At 47.6% G+C, this 19105-nt stretch overlaps 1 protein-coding gene across 2 annotated transcripts in view; it reads right to left on the minus strand.

Annotated features, from left to right (window-relative positions):
* Positions 1-19105, minus strand: part of LRFN2 (leucine rich repeat and fibronectin type III domain containing 2) — a 171583-nt gene that overhangs the window by 144871 nt on the left and 7607 nt on the right. The window lies entirely within an intron of this gene.

Below are 19105 nucleotides of genomic sequence, written 5' to 3' on the forward strand. Positions count from 1 at the left end.
CTTCCCTGCTAACCCCAAGCAAGGCCATCTCTGCATCCCTCCTGCTATCCTGGAGATGAGGAGCCCCTAACAAGAACCATTTTCCTTGTCTGGGGCCTAGAGCAGTGTCTGCCCAAAGAAGACAAGGCATTTAAGAAGCAGTTGAAGAATGGATTGACAGATGAGTGAGCAGCTAAGGATAATGCCAGTGACAAAGGAGAGGATGATTTTCAAAGGAATAAATGGAGTCGGGGATAGTAGAGCAGTGGGTTAGGTGCTTGTGACCACCAGGACCCAGTTTGGTCCCTGGCTGGATGAACGATTCCCTGAGCATGTGCTGCATGTGCCAGCTTCAGCTCAATCCCCATCATGACATGATATCCTGAACTCTGGAGGTGCCCAAACACTGCCAGGGGGACCTAGGGGAGCCCCATTACTGCAGGGCCTGAACAGCACTATTTTCTCAGGCCCCTGCATTGAGCTGCTGGACTGATTGACCAAGAATCTCAAGGAGGGGGCTCTAGGCCTCCTGAATACTGCTTGTAAGATCCTCCTAAACAAGAATAACAAAACAGAGTGGCAGAGTGAGGGCCCACATGATACATGAGGTACAGTCATAAGTGGAGTCTGGCTAAAGCAATCACAGGTTTTCTGGAGATGGGGGTTAGAGACAGATGAGGCCTCAGCAGGCAGCAGGAGCCATGGCCACACAGGGAGAGCTGGGAGAGTTCTGGGGGGCTTTTTGGCTTGGACAGGTAGGAATCCCTGGGGATTGGCCAGGTAAACTATGTGTGCAAGGGAGATAAGGGAGAAATGAGAAAGGCAGGTCACTGGAAGAAACAAGTGGCCAGAAGTGACCCTTGAGCACTGAACAGGAGTAAGCCCTGAGCACAGCTGAGTGTGGCTCCAAAGCAAAACAATAACAACAAAAAATGTGAAATCTGGTGGAAGCAATAGAATGAATGTGGAAAATGCACTGGGCTCCCCCACCTAGCCCTTACCCCCAAGTGTCCCATGGCTTCCCTGCTTTCACTTCCTCTTCCTGACACTCTGTGGGTGCTACTTCTGTGTGCTGGCCAGGTGCTGGGTGTGAATCTCAGATGACGCCACCCCACTTGCCCACTTACCAGTGCCGGCCCAGGAAGTGGGCTAAGTGCTTTACAACATGAGATCATTGCACTGTGCTAACTAATCAGGATGACAACCCAGTGGGGGAAGTGTTCCTTCCAGCCCCACTTTAGAGGTGACCTCACTGAGGTTTAAGGATGCTTAGAAATTTTCCCACACATTATGCAGTCAGTAATGGGAAAGAGCTGAGATGCAAAGTGGGGCTTATCTGGATCTGAGTTCTAGCCCGTAAACCATAGACTACTTTGTGCTTGCTCCCAGCGATTGTAGTATCCAGGCATGGGATAGATGGACGTGGGAACTTAACACTGAAACAGGCAGTTTCCTTCATAGCTGGGGCCAAAAATCAACAGCAAAAGTTGTCCAAGTGACACTGAGGGCTCCATTGTGAGCTGCTATTTGTCACCTTGCGACATAAATGAACTAAAGATTCTGTTCTCATGAAGATTATAAATCTAACCATTTATCTGTGCCAGAAACCCAGGCTCATCTTTGAGATCTACTTGTTCACAGTAAATACGTGTATCTAATACGTGCCCCCAAATTGAACAGGAATTTTCTTTGATTTTTTTTGTTTGGGGAGCCACACTTGGTTTTGTGTTTAGAATTGACCCTCCGTGTGCTGGCGAGTTGCTGGGTGTGAATTGCAGATGACCCGAGGATCATTTGTATGTAGGACTGGAGATTTGAATCAGGGTCTACAAGTGCCGTTACTCCTGTAATATCTTTCCAGTCCTGAACAAGGTATTTAACAATCAATACCAAGTGCTGTTGATTTTACCACCACTGGCTGCAGTATCTGTTCACCTCTTTCCACCTTGCTTCTATCCCCCTTCACACTACCATAGTCTACCCAGGCGCATTCTCAGAACATCCTAACTGGTCCACAGCCACACACTCTTACCATCCTCTATGAAATTGCTCATCATGATTTTCAAAATGTAAATCATATTTACTTTCCCTTAAATTATAATTTTCCAATGCCTTTCCACTGCTCCTAACACAAACATTTAAGCATCTCATCTGCATTTTCTTTTTATGCCTGGACCACAATCACCACTTCCACCATCATTCCCCCATATCTCCTCGAGAGGCCCACCTTAAGAGGCTGCAGGGGAGCCTTTCCAGGGGTGTGAAGGTCAGTACACATGACGGAAAGACGGGGGTCCTCCTGAGCCCAAAGTCATGGTTTGAACCACTGCTGATATCCCTCCAACCGACTTCAGATCCAGTCCCTCCACCACCACATAATCCTCACCATCTCAGCAACCTTCATTAGGTATCTTCTCCACATGCGTAATTAAATTCATCCCCATGTACAAAGATGGGGACAGCCAGCTCTAAGTATCAGAGACATAGACTCAGAAGCACATCATTGTGGCATCTGTCTGCTCAAATAAAGAGCCTGAAGGCCGACCTGGAGTTTCTAGACTTCCTCTATCTCTAAGAAAGTCCTCCAGGCAGAGCTGAAGGGAGCACTGGACATCCTGCCCTAAGGCAGAAAATGTAAAAAGCAGGACAATGTGGAGACCAAGACAGTCATTCAATGGGATCCCTCAACATTAACAGTCAAGTCAAATCTTGGCATAATGACCTTTGAGAGCAGCCCTAGAAAGAAACACAAAGAATCCCTTCTTTTAAGAAGAAGGGATTCAGCTCACTTCCCTAGAGTAGTTTTCTTTAACCGTTTTATACCTATGAGCTGGCATCTGTCTTGTGGACTGATGGCTAAAGACCACTGCCCTTCATCCAGATTCAAGGCGCCCGAAGAGTGCCAGCTAAAAGAGATCCTAACAGAAAAACCCCAAGACATATCATAGTTACAATGATGGACATCTTCCAGAGAGACACAATACTCCAAGCAGCAAGGTCCAAGAAGGAAATTGCATACAAAGGAGCACCCCTTAGGCTCACAGCAGATCTATCAGAGGAAACCCTCCAAGCTCGAAGGCAATGGTGGGATATAGTGAAAAAACTCAATGAAATCAACGCTTCACCAAGAATACTTTATCCGGCTAAACTCTCATTCAAACTAGAAGGAATCATACACTACTTTGGGGATAAACAACAGCTCAGGAACTTCATAGACTCAAAACCAAACCTAAAAGAAGCACTAAAGGGGCTATTGTAAGACAAGAACAACCCCTACAAGCACAACAAACCCTTGCACAAAGACGGCACAAAATCCCATAACAATAATCTCCCTTAATGTCAATGGTCTGAATTCACCAATTAAGAGACACAGACTGGCAAAATGGATTCAGAGACTCAACCCAACATTCTGTTGCCTGCAAGAAACACAACTGAATAGCCAGAACAAACACAGACTCAAAGTCAAAGGATGGAAAACAATCCTGCAAGCAAACAACTCCCTCAAGAAAGCCGGGGTGGCTTTACTAGTATCGGACAACATAGACTTCAGGTTGAAAAAGATTAGAAGGGATAGTGAAGGCCACTTTTTATTAATCAAGGGATGTGTACATCAGGAAGAAATCACACTCCTAAATGTCTACGCACCCAATGAGGGACCAGCTAAATACCTACAACAGCTGCTAAGAGACCTCGAGAAGGACATCTCGAGCAACACAATAGTAGTTGGAGACTTCAACACCGCACTGTCTCCTCTGGACAGATCTAGAAGATTAAAACTCACCAATGAAATACTGGCTTTGAAGGAAGAAATAGAAGAGAGAGGGCTAATAGATCTATAAAGGGCTTTATATCCCCCAAAAAAGGAATACACATTCTTTTCCAGTACACATGGAACATTTTCCAGAATAGACCATGCGCTGGGCCACACAACATACCTCAACAGAATCAACAAGATAGATATTGTACCAGCTATCTTTTCAGACCATGATGCACTGAAGATAAAACTTAACTGTGGACAGATGCAGAAAACCAAATCAAACACCTGGAAATTAAATAGCTCGATATTGAACAATGAGTGGGTCAGGAAGGAAATCAAGGAAGAAATCAAAAGGTACCTAGAAACAAATGAGAATGAAGACACGAGCTACCAGAACCTGTGGGACACAGCTAAAGCCGTTTTAAGGGGAAAATTTATAGCTCTGCAAGCATATCTCAGGAAGGAAGAAAGGGCCCACATAAATAACTTGACTTCACAGCTCAAGACCTTAGAAAAGGACCAACAAAAGGAGCCAAAACCAGGCAGAAGGAAAGAGATAATAAAACTTAGAGCAGAAATTAATGACATGGAAACCCAAAAGACAATCCGGAAGATCAATGAAACCAAGAGCTGGTTCTTCGAGAAAATAAACAAGATTGATAAACCACTAGCAAGACTCACAAAGAAAGAGAGAGAGAGAACCCTTATAAGCCGAATCAGAAATGAAAAGGGGGACATCACAACAGAAACCAATGAAATTCAAAAGATCATCAGAGACTACTTTGAAAATCTCTATGCCACGAAACAAGAGAATCTAGAAGAAATGGATAAATTCCTCGACTCCTATAATCTCCCAAGGCTGAACCAAGAAGACCTGGAGTACCTGAATAGTCCAATTAACATCAAGGAAATTGAAATGGTAATCAAAAGTCTCCCCAAAAACAAAAGCCCAGGTCCAGACGGATTCACTAGTGAGTTCTTCCAAACATTTAAAGAGGACCTTTTGCCAGTCCTTCTCAAGCTCTTCCAGGAAATTGAAGAAACAGAAACCCTCCCTAACAGTTTCTATGAGGCTCATATCTCCCTAATACCAAAAGCAAACAAAGACACCACAAAAAAAGAAAACTACAGGCCAATATCCCTGATGAACACAGATGCAAAAATTCTCAACAAAATATTAGCAAATAGAATTCAACAACTCATCAAAAAGATCATACACCACGACCAAGTGGGATTCATCCCGGGGATGCAAGGATGGTTTAACATCCGGAAATCAATCAACATAATCCACCATATCAACAAAAGAAAAGATAAAAATCATATAATCATATCAATAGATGCAGAGAAAGCATTTGACAAGATCCAGCATCCGTTTATGATGAAAACACTAGCCAAAATGGATATAGAAGGGACCTTCCTCAATATAGTCAAAGCCATTTATCACAAGCCTATGGCAAGCATTGTCCTCAATGGGGAAAAACTAAGAGCCTTCCCTCTGAGAACAGGGACGAGACAAGGATGCCCACTCTCTCCACTTCTGTTCAATATAGTACTGGAAGTACTTGCAATAGCGATTAGGCAAGAAAAAGACATTAAGGGCATTCAGGTAGGAAAGGAAGAAATCAAGCTCTCACTATTCGCAGATGATATGATACTATACTTAGAGAACCCTAAAACCTCTACCAAGAAACTCCTCTAGAAACAATAGACTCGTACAGTAAAGTTGCAGGCTATAGAATCAATACCCAAAAGTCCATGGCATTCCTATATGCAAATAATGAGAGAGAAGAAAGTGACCTGAGAAAAGCAATCCCATTCACAATTGCGCCTCAAAAAATCAAATACCTCGGAATCAGCTTAACTAAGGAGGTAAAGGACTTGTATAATGAAAACTATAAAACACTACTTCAGGAAATAAAAGAGGACACGAGGAAATGGAAAGACATCCCCTGCTCATGGATTGGAAGAATTAATATTGTCAAAATGGCAATTCTTCCCAAAGCATTGTACAAATTCAATGCGATCCCTATAGGGATACCCTTGACATTCTTCAAAGAAATGGAGCAAGCGCTCCTGAAATTCATATGGAACAATAAGCCCCCACGAATAGCTAAAGCAATCCTTGGGAAAAAGAAAATGGGAGGAATCAACCTCCCCAACTTCCAACTCTACTACAAAGCGGTAGTCATTAAAACAGCATGGTACTGGAACAAAGGCAGAGCGGCAGACCAATGGAACAGGGTTGAATACTCTGACATACACCCCCAAATATATGATCATCTAATCTTTGATAAGGGAGCAAGAAATGTGAAGTGTAGCAAGGAAAGCATGTTTAACAAATTGTGCTGGCAAAACTGGACGGCTACATGCAAAAAATGGGCTTAGACCTCCATCTATCACCATGTACAAAAATCAGATCAAACTGGATTAAAGACCTCAACATCAGACCAGAATCCGTAAGGTACATTGAAGATAAGGTCGGCAAAACCCTCCACGACATTGAAGCCAAAGGTATCTTCAAAGCTGACATGCCACTGGCTAAGCTAGTGAAAACAAAGATAAATAAATGGGACTATCTCAAACTAAGAAGCTTCTGCAACTCAAAAGAAACAGTGACCAAAATACAAAGACAGTCTACAGAATGGGAAAGGATATTTATGCAGTACCCATCCGATAATGGGTTGATAACAAGGATATACAATGCACTGGTTGAACTCCACAAGAAGAAAACTGCCAACCCGATCAAAAAATGGGCTGATGAAATGAACAGAAACTTTTCCAAAGAAGAAATCCGAATGGCTAAGAGGCACATGAGAAAATGTTCAACATCACTAATCATCAGGGAGATGCAGATCAAAACAACAATGAGATATCCTCTCACACCACAGAGACTGGCCCACATCCCCAAAAACAAAAGCAACCGGTGTTGGCGTGGATGTGGGGAGAAAGGGACTCTCCTTCACTGCTGGTGGGAATGCCGACTGGTTCAGCCCTTTTGGAAAACAATATGGACGATTCTCAAAAAGTTAGAAATTGAGCTCCCATTTGACCCAGCAATACCACTCCTGGGAATATATCCCGGAGAGGCAAAAAGGTATAGTAGAGATGACATCTGCATTTCCATGTTCATTGCCGCTCTGTTCACAATAGCCACAATATGGAAAAAAACAGAGTGCCCGAAAACAGATGATTGGCTAAAGAAACTCTGGTATATTTACACAATGGAATACTATGTAGCTGTCAGGAAACATGAAGTCATGAAATTTGCATACAAGTGGATCAACATGGAAAGTATCATGTTGAGTGAAATGAGTCAGAAAGAAAGAGACAGACATAGAAAGATTGCACTCATATGTGGAATATAATGTAACTGAGAAGTACAAGTTGGCAACGATGCAACTTCTGGCAGATATCTCTCTGGACTTAGTTACTAAAATACTAAATTACAGAAACCCAAAACTGAGAGGCCGCTAAGTGTGGTCACTCGACCTCATACTTCTTCATCCTCAGCAATGGAAAACAAATTATCTAATGCTTCCTTTTCAGCAGGTCTGACTTTAGGGGAGAGACTCTCCAAACAATAATAGTGAGTTTTGTTGAAATATTGTATGCAATCAAAGTGAAAGTAAAGTGAAATTTATTAGTTACACAGGCGGGGGGGGCTTAGGGTGGGGGGGCTAGGGGCGTGGGGGGGGTTGGGGTGTGAGGGGGTGGGGTGGAGCCATACTGGGATTCTTGGTGGTGGAATATGAGCACTGGTGAAGGGATGGGTATTCGAGCATTGTATAACTGAGATTTAAACCTGAAAACTTTGTAACTTTGTAACTTTCCACAATAAAAAATTAAAAAAAAAATAAAAAAAATAAAGACCACTGCCCTAGAGTCCTTGGAATATTGCACCTTGGTTTTAAAAAATAAATATAATTTTATTTTTTAAATTTTATTTTTAAAATTTTAAATTTTTTAAATTTAAAATTTTTTAAAAATATCTTTATTAAAGAACTGTGATTTACAATGTATTGATAACTGAATCTTAGGCATATAATATTTTGATACCAATCCCACCATCAGTGTAACTTCCCTCCACCACCAGTGTTCCCATATTCCCTCTCCACCCAATCCCCACCTGTCAACTTGACAGGTACATTACAAAATTCCAGTGGTTGCAGCAGCATCTTACATTTTAAAGACAAAGAAACAGAAGGGTCAAGAAAGAAGACCCCTTTGATCAAAGTCCAACTGCAAGTTCCCACCCAGAACAGCAAGAATCCAACGTCAGTCCTTCCTAGCTGTCTGGCTTCTGGGAGAAAGTAAGTAGAGAGAAGAGCTCCTCAAGAAGACTTCAGAGCCAGAGAGAGAGAGTTCAATGCACTGAACTTTGCATGCAGGAAGCCCAGGATTGACCCCAGACACTATATAATCCCTGAGCGCTGCCAGAAAAACTCCCTACACAGATTTGGGTGTAGCGTCTGAACACCAGTGGGTGTAGCCCCCAAACCCAAACCAAATGAAAGCGATTCTCCTGCTACCAGAATTCTCTTATCTGTTCTTCAATAGGGATAGAGCAGTACATCTTTCCTTGGGATCTAGTCACCCTCCACATTAGGAACCAAAAAATAAAAATAAGAAGGAGGATGGAATTATGGGCCTAAGAGAGAGACTTTCTAGACTAAAAGGAGAAAAAAGAAAACCCTCCCATACCTGGTCCTCAAGCGCCCAAGAGGAGCAAGCTGACCAGGTTATAGCTTCAAATCAACAATTGCAAAGCTGTCAGGGTGGTTAGATTTCTCTGCAGCCCCAACTTCCTCTTCCCATCCTGCCTCTCAGCTCCAGAGAGGGCACCTGGCAAGCCAGCTGGAGAGGCCAGCAGAGAGGGACCCAGAGACAGAAAAGAATGGTGGTTGTTAGGATTTATTGAACACTTCCTGGGAGCTGATTTCCATATGAACACTCATTCTTACCTTCTTCTAGGACCTCACACTTAGGAGGCCCAGAGTGCCACCCCCTCTCCCCACTCCTCACCCCCCCACCCCCGCAATGATCTGATAAGCAAAAGTACAGACCTGGCCCAGGGCAGGGAGATGGGCAGAAGCAAGTGACACTGACCGGTGCCCCGAAAGACTATCCCCCTCCCCAAAGGTGAACGTCTGTGGTTATTCTGGGAGATCTCAAACAATGTACTTCAGCTCTCCGATGGCCCTGGAGAGCCTGCTCGAGAATATGCTCCCAGACTCAGGGCGGGTCCGTGCACAAGCCCCAACATGTGAAAGCAAGGGTCACTGTTTCCAGAGTGTCTGAAACTGCTCCCTTACTGCTCTTACAAACCAGGTGATGGTCTTCGTGGCTGGAAGCAGTCTGTCATCCCCTCAGAGGAGAAATGCACCAAGGACTCAGAGTCCAGGCTAGATGGCAGCTTGGAGCTAGGAAGATGACCCCATCCCAGGCACATGTCATATAATACATAGGACGTATGACATGTGGTCTGTGGTGACTGTCTAGCTGTGGGGAACCTCCAATCCAGAAACGGGGACCTCTGGGTGAATACTCTGGGCATCTAAAATGGTAAGCAGGGACCAGAGACATAGTATAGGGGTTAAGGTATGGATTGACCTTACATATACCTGACCCTAGTTTGATCCCTGACATTTCATGGATACCCAAACTTGTGTAGGCCCTCTGGAGCCCTGATCAACTGTAATGTGATATGGATGAGTATAGAACCCTGGTACCGTAGAGCCCGACCAGCACCAAAGATTCAGGCCCTTGCACTGAACTGTCTAGAATATCTGGCTCACCAGCACAGGCCCCTGAGCTCCCAGAGCACAACTTGGGGTCCTCATCCCCAATAAAACAAAATGGTTCAGTGATGGGAATTACGGTGGCAGCTTCTCTGCACCAAGGAGTGCGACACAGCTCATCCGTGGTGGCCAACATGTCCCGGTGGATGAAGAGCAAAACTCCCTGCTGGGCCTCCTTTGAGAGTCCAAGGAAGGGGCTGTGGCACCCATGTTTACTTCCCTGTCCCTAATGCTGCCTGAGAGCTAGAGGTGAGCCTGTTGTGGCTCCAAACCACAAGGCCACCAATGTATAGTCATCACTGGCAGCAATGGGTTAATTCTGTCTCTGCATGTTCACTCCTGTTCCACAGATCAGAAAACTAAGGCATGGAGGGGGAATGAAATGACTTGCCCCAGATCATACAAAGCCATGTTGGAGCACCCATTTATGATGAGGAGGGGATGTCGCACCAATATGAGTCACTGTTTGCAGAGTCTTGCCTTCCCAGGGCAGTGCTGAGACCCGCATCTGTGAGAAGCAGAACAATGGACCCATCAGAGGAAATGAGCGTGGCAGATGGGAGGTAGCAAGAACTGCCTCTATGATGAGGCAGCTACAGAGGCTGGTTGAGAAAATACTCATGGAGGTCCAGAAAGATAGTACAGCTGGAAGGTGTTTTTCTTGAACACTGTTGACCCTCATTTGATCTCCAACACCACACATGGTCCCCTGAGCACCACCAGGAGTGATCCCGGCCTGAGCACAGAGGCAGAAGGAAGCCTTGAGCATGGCCAGGTGTGGCAGCTCCAACGAACAATTAAAAAGAGATTGGGGGATTTTTAGATGGGGGATGGGCAGGGAAAGGGGCAGGGATGGAGGGCCCTGTTGCTTCCAGCTTGACCTGATGCAGTGACTCTGGGAAACAGAACTGCAAAGTCTGAGGCTGAGTGAAGTCAGCCAGGAGAGGGACAGATTCAGAATGGTGACTCCATATGTGGGATAGAAAGAGCACAGGAAGAGAATAACAAATGCCCAGAGCAACAGAATCTGTGGACTGGTCTAGAGAAACACACTTACTCTGTGGGGAGATGGGGCATGAGGGTAATACTGTGGAGTTTAAGGAGGGTGGATGCTGAGACATTAGGGAAATGAAGCGACATTGGTGGTGGAAGGTGTGGTGTTGGAACTCTGCATGAAACCCAACCATTGACAGCACTTTAAATCACAAGACCTAAAATAAAATTGACAACAGCAACAATAACAAGAGTCAGAATCTTGAACTAACAAGGCCATGAGGGAGTGGACCTAACAGCACTTCCAACAACCCATTCGGGGGTCAGGGCTGTGCCATCATGAGAATTCTGGCATAAAGCCCTTTGAGCAACCCCAGGAGGTGATCCCACAACACTGACAACTGCACTGGAGGGCAAGGGCCAGGGGAACCCTAAACCCACGGGCTCGCCCCCTTCAGAAACCAAGGAGGAAGAAATAGTGAACAGGGACTACCAAGTTACCTTCTCTCTCGCTGCTTGACGGGGAACATCTCTGACCCTGGCAGAAGGTCGGGGCTACTCCCTACATTCAATTTCACTTGATTTCACTTGCAGTAATCCATCCTCCACACATCCACCTGCCCAAATCAATTTCCTTAAAGGCAAATCAGACCATGTCACTCCTAGCTTAAAAGTCTTCTCGGATCGCCATCAACTTCCTACCAAGTCCAATCACTTAGCAGGGCAGCAGTGCCCTTTCTGGCATGGCCCTGCCTTCCTTCTGACGATACGGCACCCTCGAGCTACGGTTTTCTCCTGGAAAAGTCCTTCCAGCAAGACCCTCCTAGATGCCTGTTCTTATTGTCAAGGAAGCTTTCCATTCCCCTTCTCTTTCAGAATCCCAGGAGAGCTTTAAACCTCCAATGGCCAGGCCTCACTCAGAACAATGAAATCAGACCTTTTTGGGAGTAGGGCCAGACGTCAAGGGTTTTCAAGCGCCCCCCCCCCCCAACACACACACCCTGTAATTTGAATGTGCAGTCAGGGCTAAGAATCTGTTTTCTGTTCTATCAACCCTGACCTTTTCCATTGAAGATTCAGCCTAGGGTATCTCATGTAATCATCAAGTATTTATTGAGTTGGCCACTATTCTAAGCACTAGATATAAAAATAATAATGACAGCTAATATTTACTAAGCACTTGCATTATACCAGAGACTCTTTCAAGTTTTTTTTCATATATGACTCATTAAACAAACAAAAATACCTCTGCGGAGGTAGGTACTATTATTTTTCTGTTTTACACCTGGGACCCAGAGAGGCAAATCAATCTTCCCAGATTCACATACTATGCAGGCAGACTGAGCTCCAGAACTTTCACTCTGTACCTGTCCCATTCTCAGATTCAAGACAGAAGCAGGGAAGGACAGACAAGAAAACCACCAAAGCTGAATGACAGTGGTCAACCCTAGGCCACGCTAAAAGTAGTACTAGAACTGAAGACTGGGTGCTGAGAAGGAACAGCCAAGCGGGGTGGAGAGATGGTGTGCCCACAGTAGCCCAGTGCACAGGCAGGCTGAGAGCTAGGGAAGAGCCTGGGGTTGAAGTGTCACACTTCTCATCATTTACCTGCTCTCACTTTAGGAATGTCTCCATGTGAGGCTGCTGCAGCTGCCCAGACCCCCTAAAACAGAGGAATGCCCCTGTGTGCTGGCAAGAAGCAGACAATCCAAACTGGGGTGGCAGGGTAGGACCCTCTTCCCACCCCGAGGCACCCTGCTTCTGGCAAACAGCACGATGGTGAGAGGACGAGACCCAATCCCACTCTGCCCCTTTCTAGTTATATGGGTCTGGTCAAGTTACTCCAACTTTGCCTCAGTTTTCTTACCATATATAGAAATGAGAGCGACATACTAAGTCCCAGGTCCTAGGGTTGTGGGGGCTAAGTGGTTCACAGGCTTCTCAGGCTCCGTATGGTTCCTGACAAGGAGTAAATGCTTGGTCAGTGTTTGAGAGAGAACATCCTAGGTGAGAGTAAAGAGACCTTAAGAGATTCTCCACCAACTTTGTGCCTCAGTCTCCCCATAGGTTAAATAAAGGAGTAGATCATCCCTGTAAGTGGCTTAAGGGCAATCATACAAGGTCAGAAACCAGGGCAGGAATTGAAAAGTTTAATTCCTTTTAAACTTTTTTTTTTTAAAGAAAGAATCCCCTACCTGTGGGGCAGATGACAATGGGTCCTATAAATCACCCCCAAAAACACTGGCTGCCTGGTTTTATCAGCCCAGGGACCCAGGCTGAGATATGGACATTACTGAGAGTTTATAAACTTTTGTCATTGTTCTCCCCAACTCTTTTATTTAATTGCCTCGAAGTGAGCCTGGTGTGCTCAGAGTCTCTGCCACCCTCCCTGGAAGAGGCAGGCTGCTCTCCTGCCACCGGTGAGGGGAGGGGGCCAGCTAGCAGCAGCCAGGTGCCTCCTCCACCTGCTGGGGGGCAGCCACCAGAGCTGTGTCAAGGTAGGAGAGGCCTCTGCCTGCAGGACCAGGGAGGTTGCAACCCCAGGATCTCTCAGTATCTGGACAAGGCAAGACCAGGAAGCTGCTCCTAGCCTGGTTTTCAGTTCAGGAAAGCACAGTAGAAACTCCCACCAAGGAGCCCCATCCTCTTCTGTCACCTACATGCTCTGTGGTATCAGCAAAGCCACCTTATTTTCATAGGTCTACCCCTGGTCTACCCCACAGGCCACGGGGCAAAGAAACAGAACCATATCCTGACCAGGGGAGCTGCAAGAACACTGTGGTCAGAAGAACAGCTCAAGTGCCAGCTAGGCCACTTCGTGGTTGGGTGACCCTGAGTTACTTTCCTTTTCTATGTCTCTGTTCCCTCTTAGGGAACATGGGAAAAGAATGTTTAATTCACAGTTAAAGAGATATTACAGCAGGTAAGGCCTTTGCTTTGTATGTGGCTGACCATGGTCTTTGCCTCGTATGTGGCTGACCAAACACTGAATATGGTCCTCCAAAAAAATAAGTGATCCCTGAGCACTAAGCTAGGAGTAATCCCTGAGCACAGCCAGGTGTGGTCCAACCCCCACGCCAAATGATTGTCCTATTCATAGGGTTTGGACAACATGCATCTGTGTTCAGGGCTTACTCCTGGTTCTGTGCTCAAGAATCACCCCTGGTGCTTGAGGGTCCATATGTGGTGCTGGGGTCAGCCGCATGCAAAGTACATGCCTTAACCTCTGCACTATCTCTCCAGTCCTGTTTCATAACGTTTTGTGGAGATGAAGTAGGATGGTATTTCTGAGCTGCTGGGCACCTGGACAGGAGAGACTAGGGCAACCCCATCCCTGAGGATGGGACTGAATTGTGGATACGGGTCCAGACGTAGGTGGGGTCAAATCCTGGTCTGGCTGGGTGATTTCCATGTGGATGTCTCCAGGAGGGTTCCAGTTCACCCCAGCTGACCCAGGACTTCCAAATTTTAAACCTGAGGGTCCTGCATCTGCTGATCCCCTCAGTCCCTGAACCCAAAGCAAATCCAGGACTGTGATGGGCTTGTTTCTGCACCTGCGTAAAGGAGGCGACAACTGGTTGTTTCATGGCTCGAACACAAGAACACATGTCAGATCTGGCCCCAGAAAACACCGTGTTCACAGACTCCAGGCCAGACACTCACCGTCTGGAGGCAGCCCCTCATTTCCTGCTTAGGATCATGCTGACAGCCCTGGGAGATGTACTGGTGGTAAGTACCGATCTTCTCATTTTACAGATGGGCAAACTGAGGCAGAGAAGATGTCACCTGTCCAAGGTCACACAGCTTCCCTATGGAATCACTGAGATGTAAGCTAGGGCTACATGGTTACTAGGCCAGAATCATGGGTTCACACTTCCTTTCACAGACAAGGGTTTGGGGCCAGAGAGACATACAGTACAGCAGGGAGGGCATTTGCCTAGCATGTGGCTCGCCTAGGTTTGATCCCCAGCATCCCATATGGTTCTCCATGCACTGCTGGGAGTGATTTCTGAGTGCAGAGCTGGGAGTCACCCCTGAGCATCACTGGGTGTAACCCAGAAAGAAAAGAAAAAAACCCAAACCACCAGCCACAGCCACAGACATTCTAGGAAGACACTATGAACAAGGAAGGGGAACACCCACCTCCCCTCTGATGGTGTCCCAAACTGTACCCAGCTTGGCATCTGAACAATAACTCTGAAGGTATGTGACAGATTCTCAGGGTCCTTTACCCCACATGACACCGTTCCTGCTAGCTGATTCGTTAACAAGGACAGGTGGCATGACCCTCAAGGCACCGGAACATGAGCAGGTACAGGGCAATGCAGACATGGGGCCCTGTCTTCCAGGAAGCCTTCTGCAGTTAAGCACCTCTCAGCCACCTCAGTCTGCCCCCGAGACCCTCCTGCTGCTGCTGAGGTGTCCCTGCATCCCACCACATCATCTCCCTCTCCCCCAGGAATGAGACCCAGGGTCTGGGAGCTGGGCTCTAAGCTGGGGCTGGTCCCACAAGGTGACCAAGGGACGTGAGGGGCCTAGAGAGCAAGGGCGCCTCATTCGAATCGGATTGACCTGTGTCCCCGATGTCTGCTCAGTCGAGACTCCCAGTGCTCGGTTGGTGATGCAGGCTCCCTACTGCCCATGCCCCCCATGGCGGAGGGTGCTGGACTCCAGAACAGGCACGGACCCCAGGCTCTGTGGCTTTCTCTAATGCCCCCCAGCCTGCTGTGGGCCCTGCAGCTCCACCTCCAACCCAGGGCCGGCTCCCAAGCAGCTTTCCCTGGCTTGGACACGAAGCCCCAAAAGCCAAGAGCAAGTGTGCAGACAGTAGTGAGGGGCAGCTGCCCGGGCCAGACCCACACCACCACTCATGGACAATGAGAGGAAGAGAACCCCCAGCCATCAGCCAGGCGCCCAGCCCTACTATGCACCTGCAGATAAAGGGCTTCTGAGCTTCTATGGCAAGGGCCCCCACTCTGGGGACATTTTTAGCTGCCAGGGGCTCCTCAGGTCTGTCCCGGGTGCACTGAAACTACTACAGGAAACCTAGGAGCCCCCTACCCTCCTCACCCTTTCACCCCACCCAACTTAGGGGCCCCAATTCAGGGAAACCTGAATCCTCAGTACAAACATGGGCTTAGGAACTGTGCTGCTGGGAGATGAGTCCAAGCTCTGTCCTCTTACTAGCTGTATGTCTTGGCTCAAGTGACTTAACTTCTCCGGGCCTCTCTTTTCTCACCTGTAAAATGAACTGATCACAACGTAGCAGCCCCTGCCCCAGAGTAAGTATGGAGGTTTAAAAGCCCACAGAAAGCTGGCATCAAGGACAGGCAGGGAGACCTGTGCACACCCAGTACCCACAGCTAATCAGTTATGATGGTCTAATAAAAGATAATTCAAGCTGAAGCTGACCCAGTCCATTAGCATCTCTGAACACCAGCTCCAGCAGCTCCCCACTTATTCCACTTCCTCCGTGTCATGAGGTCCCCAACAGAGAGGGAGAGTTGCAAGTGCAGCTTTCCAAGCCACCAGGAGCTGGAGATCTGGCAGGGACAGATACAACATGTATGCTAATAAATATACAGCCATATAAATATGATGGTATGGGCTGACGGAAGATAATGCTCTGCACTAAAACCTGACTGGAGAGAGAGAGAGACAAGATGGATGGGAAAGAGGAAGGGAGGCAGAGAGAGGCTGAGATGGGGGCAGCAAGTGAGGGCTGAACTTCAAGAGCAGGGAATCAATGTTGTACTGTAATTTAAAAACCAATATACAGTAAATATCAGCTGGGCACCGCAGCATAGCAGCAGGGCAGGGTGGCCTGGCCAGAGATAACTCACACCCAGCCCCTGCACCCCCACCACTCTTGCCCATAAGCCATGATCCATTGCCCTCTCTCCCCACCCTGGGGTTCTCATGGCGTCGTCTTACCTGCAGTGCCTGCCAATTATAAGCTGGTATTTACGTGGCCTGAGATTTATGACACAGGCTGATGACAGCCTGGAAGGGAGCTGGAGGCACGGCCTTTTCCCCGGGAAGAGGGGCGTTAGGCTGGGGCTCCAGGCAGCCTGCCTTTGTGCTGGCCGAGCTCCAGCCCTCTCCCCACTCCACCACCCTTTGTGACTTCTAACCCATGCTGTCCCCTTCACCCCCTAACCCTGATGGTCACCTCAGGCTTCTGCTCTGGACACTGACCCAAAACCCATTTCTACACCCTGGCCAGCTTTCTCTCCTTGGGCTGATCCTCACTGGAGTGCTTTAAAATGCTTTTCCTGCCTCTGTCAAACCAGAAGATTCAGGAGGTGCTTCTCTCACTACCGGATTCAGCCCCTTAGACTCACCCCTAGGATGAATGAAATTGCTGCTGGATGTGCCTTTCTATCATATCCAGGCTAGGCTGCATCCACTCTCTCCATCTTTGACAAAAGGAGGTTTCTAATTCTTCAGGATTCAGCACAGTCCCGCCCAACTCCACCCCAGCCCCATCTCAGAGCGTTCAAAGGTTTCCACAGGATCCCCAGGATCCAAGCCTGTCTTAGGATCCTCCAGCAGAGCTGTCCCCAGAGGCCCTGCATTGCAGATAGTCTGGTGCTCCCCTTACGGTACTCTATCCCCCAGGCAGGCTTAGCAGGGAGAGGGCTGGAACATCCTGCTACCTGTAGCTCACATCTCCACCATCTGACTCACACAAATAAGGCTCAGGTGGGCTGTCCATTCTTGAACCTGTCAACCACCCAATTTTCACTCAAAAGATCCTCCTGAAATTCCCCTAATTGCCCCAATGAACAGTGTGGTTCCAAGTTATGGCAAAAACAAACCAAAGAAACCCCAACTAGACCAGGAACAGCTTGGTAAATTCCGTGTCTGTTTCCCCTAAGGAAATGGATAACATCTGCCCACCAAGCAGTACTATTGAAAGGGTCAAATGGGTTTTTTGGGGGGTAGCAGGGAGACTCTCAGCTCTGTGCTCAGAAGTCTTTACTGGTGATGCTCAAGAGAACCCTGTGGTGCTGGGGGTGAGAATCTGGGTATTCAGCAGGCAAAGCCTATATATAGTCAGCTCACTGAATTATCTCTCCTGCCCCAGGAAGATCTCAGATTTATGTCTATTCTAGAGTCTCACCTGGGTTCAGCCCGAGTGACTCAAGGAGCATTCCAGGAGGAAGATTAAATGGTTCCTTTAGGGTAGGCTGTCCCTAAATTGGGACCATAACCCCCAAATCTCATCAGCCTGTCAGCTGGCATTAGGGTGAGCAGGGAAGATGTCAGCTTAGCAGTGGTTATGTGTGGGGAAAGGGACCGGAGGGCAGCTTGTATTTCCTCAATGTCTGTCTTTCCACACATTCCCCTTATTACTGCCATGGCCAGTTTCCCATCACAAGCTTTATCAGGGGTGACCTTCAGCTGTATCCTAGGTGTGTGCACACATATGCGTGAAAATACAGGTGAGGGAGGGCTCTAAAAACAAGTCAGAAACCACACCTTCACCTCCACCAAGTCCCAGAATCTACAGGCAAAAGGATTAGTTAAAAATATTTATGCAGTGGAGGATTATATACGTGGCCAGGCGAGGGAAATTATTTGTCTTGAAGCACTTGGCCACCAACTGAGTAACACATAGTAGGTGTTCTATATTAATGCTCCAAGTAAACTGAATCTGCTGGCCAGGAACGGAGAGGACAGAGGAGGCAGTGTAGCCTGATCACCAGGTTCTCAGGCAGGAGTTGTTATCATCAGCTGGAAGTGGCCACAGGAGATAGGAGTCAAAAGAGACAACCCAGTGGTCATTGTTGTGCATGCAGGAAGCCAAGGTTTCATCCCTGGCGCCACCAGTGCCAACCCCACAGCCCCAGCACAGAGATGGAGTAATCTCAAGCACTGCTGGTTTTGCACCCCCTACCCCCAAATAAAGACACGGATGGGACTTCTTTCCAGAGAGTAGTCAACTTCTAGGGTATGATGGGCAGAGATCCCTGGATCATAATGGGCTTTCTGGAATGGCCAGGAGAACTTTTCCTCGGCCCTGTGAGCTCTGTATCCTCCTGCACTTGACCTTGGTTGGAAGGGCCTGGACTCCTCTCCATTGCTGAGGACCGGGAGAATCAAATCTCAAGAAGGAGGCAGTCATGGGACTGTGCGTGGAGCTAGGCAGCAGTGCCAGCCCCCACACCCTCTGTGGGACTCCAGGCCCCAACTCCTCACCTTTCCCACAGGGAGGACATACAGCCATCCTATCTCCCAGACTGCTCCTCAGCCATGCCCTCAGGGCCATAAAAGCTCTTTGGTAGGAGGGATTCTCCCTGAGCGGGGGCCAGAATCCCAGTCTCCCATATAGCTCTGCTACCCATCTGACCTTACTTGAATCTGAGCCTGGTTCTCCCAGACAGGTGGGAGAAGGAGGGCAAAGCCAGACCTGCAGGGAAATGGGCACTGTGTAAGACCGTGCATAGAAATGCTCTGTGGGAGGGGCCTGATCAATAGTGCAGTGGTAGGACACTTGCCATGCACAGCCAAACTGGGTTCAATCCCCAGCACCCCGAAGGGTCCCCTGAGCCCTACTAGGAGCAGTCCTTGA

The sequence above is a fragment of the Sorex araneus genome, chromosome 7 (genome assembly GCF_027595985.1).
Source record: "Sorex araneus isolate mSorAra2 chromosome 7, mSorAra2.pri, whole genome shotgun sequence".
Taxonomy (NCBI): domain Eukaryota; kingdom Metazoa; phylum Chordata; class Mammalia; order Eulipotyphla; family Soricidae; genus Sorex; species Sorex araneus.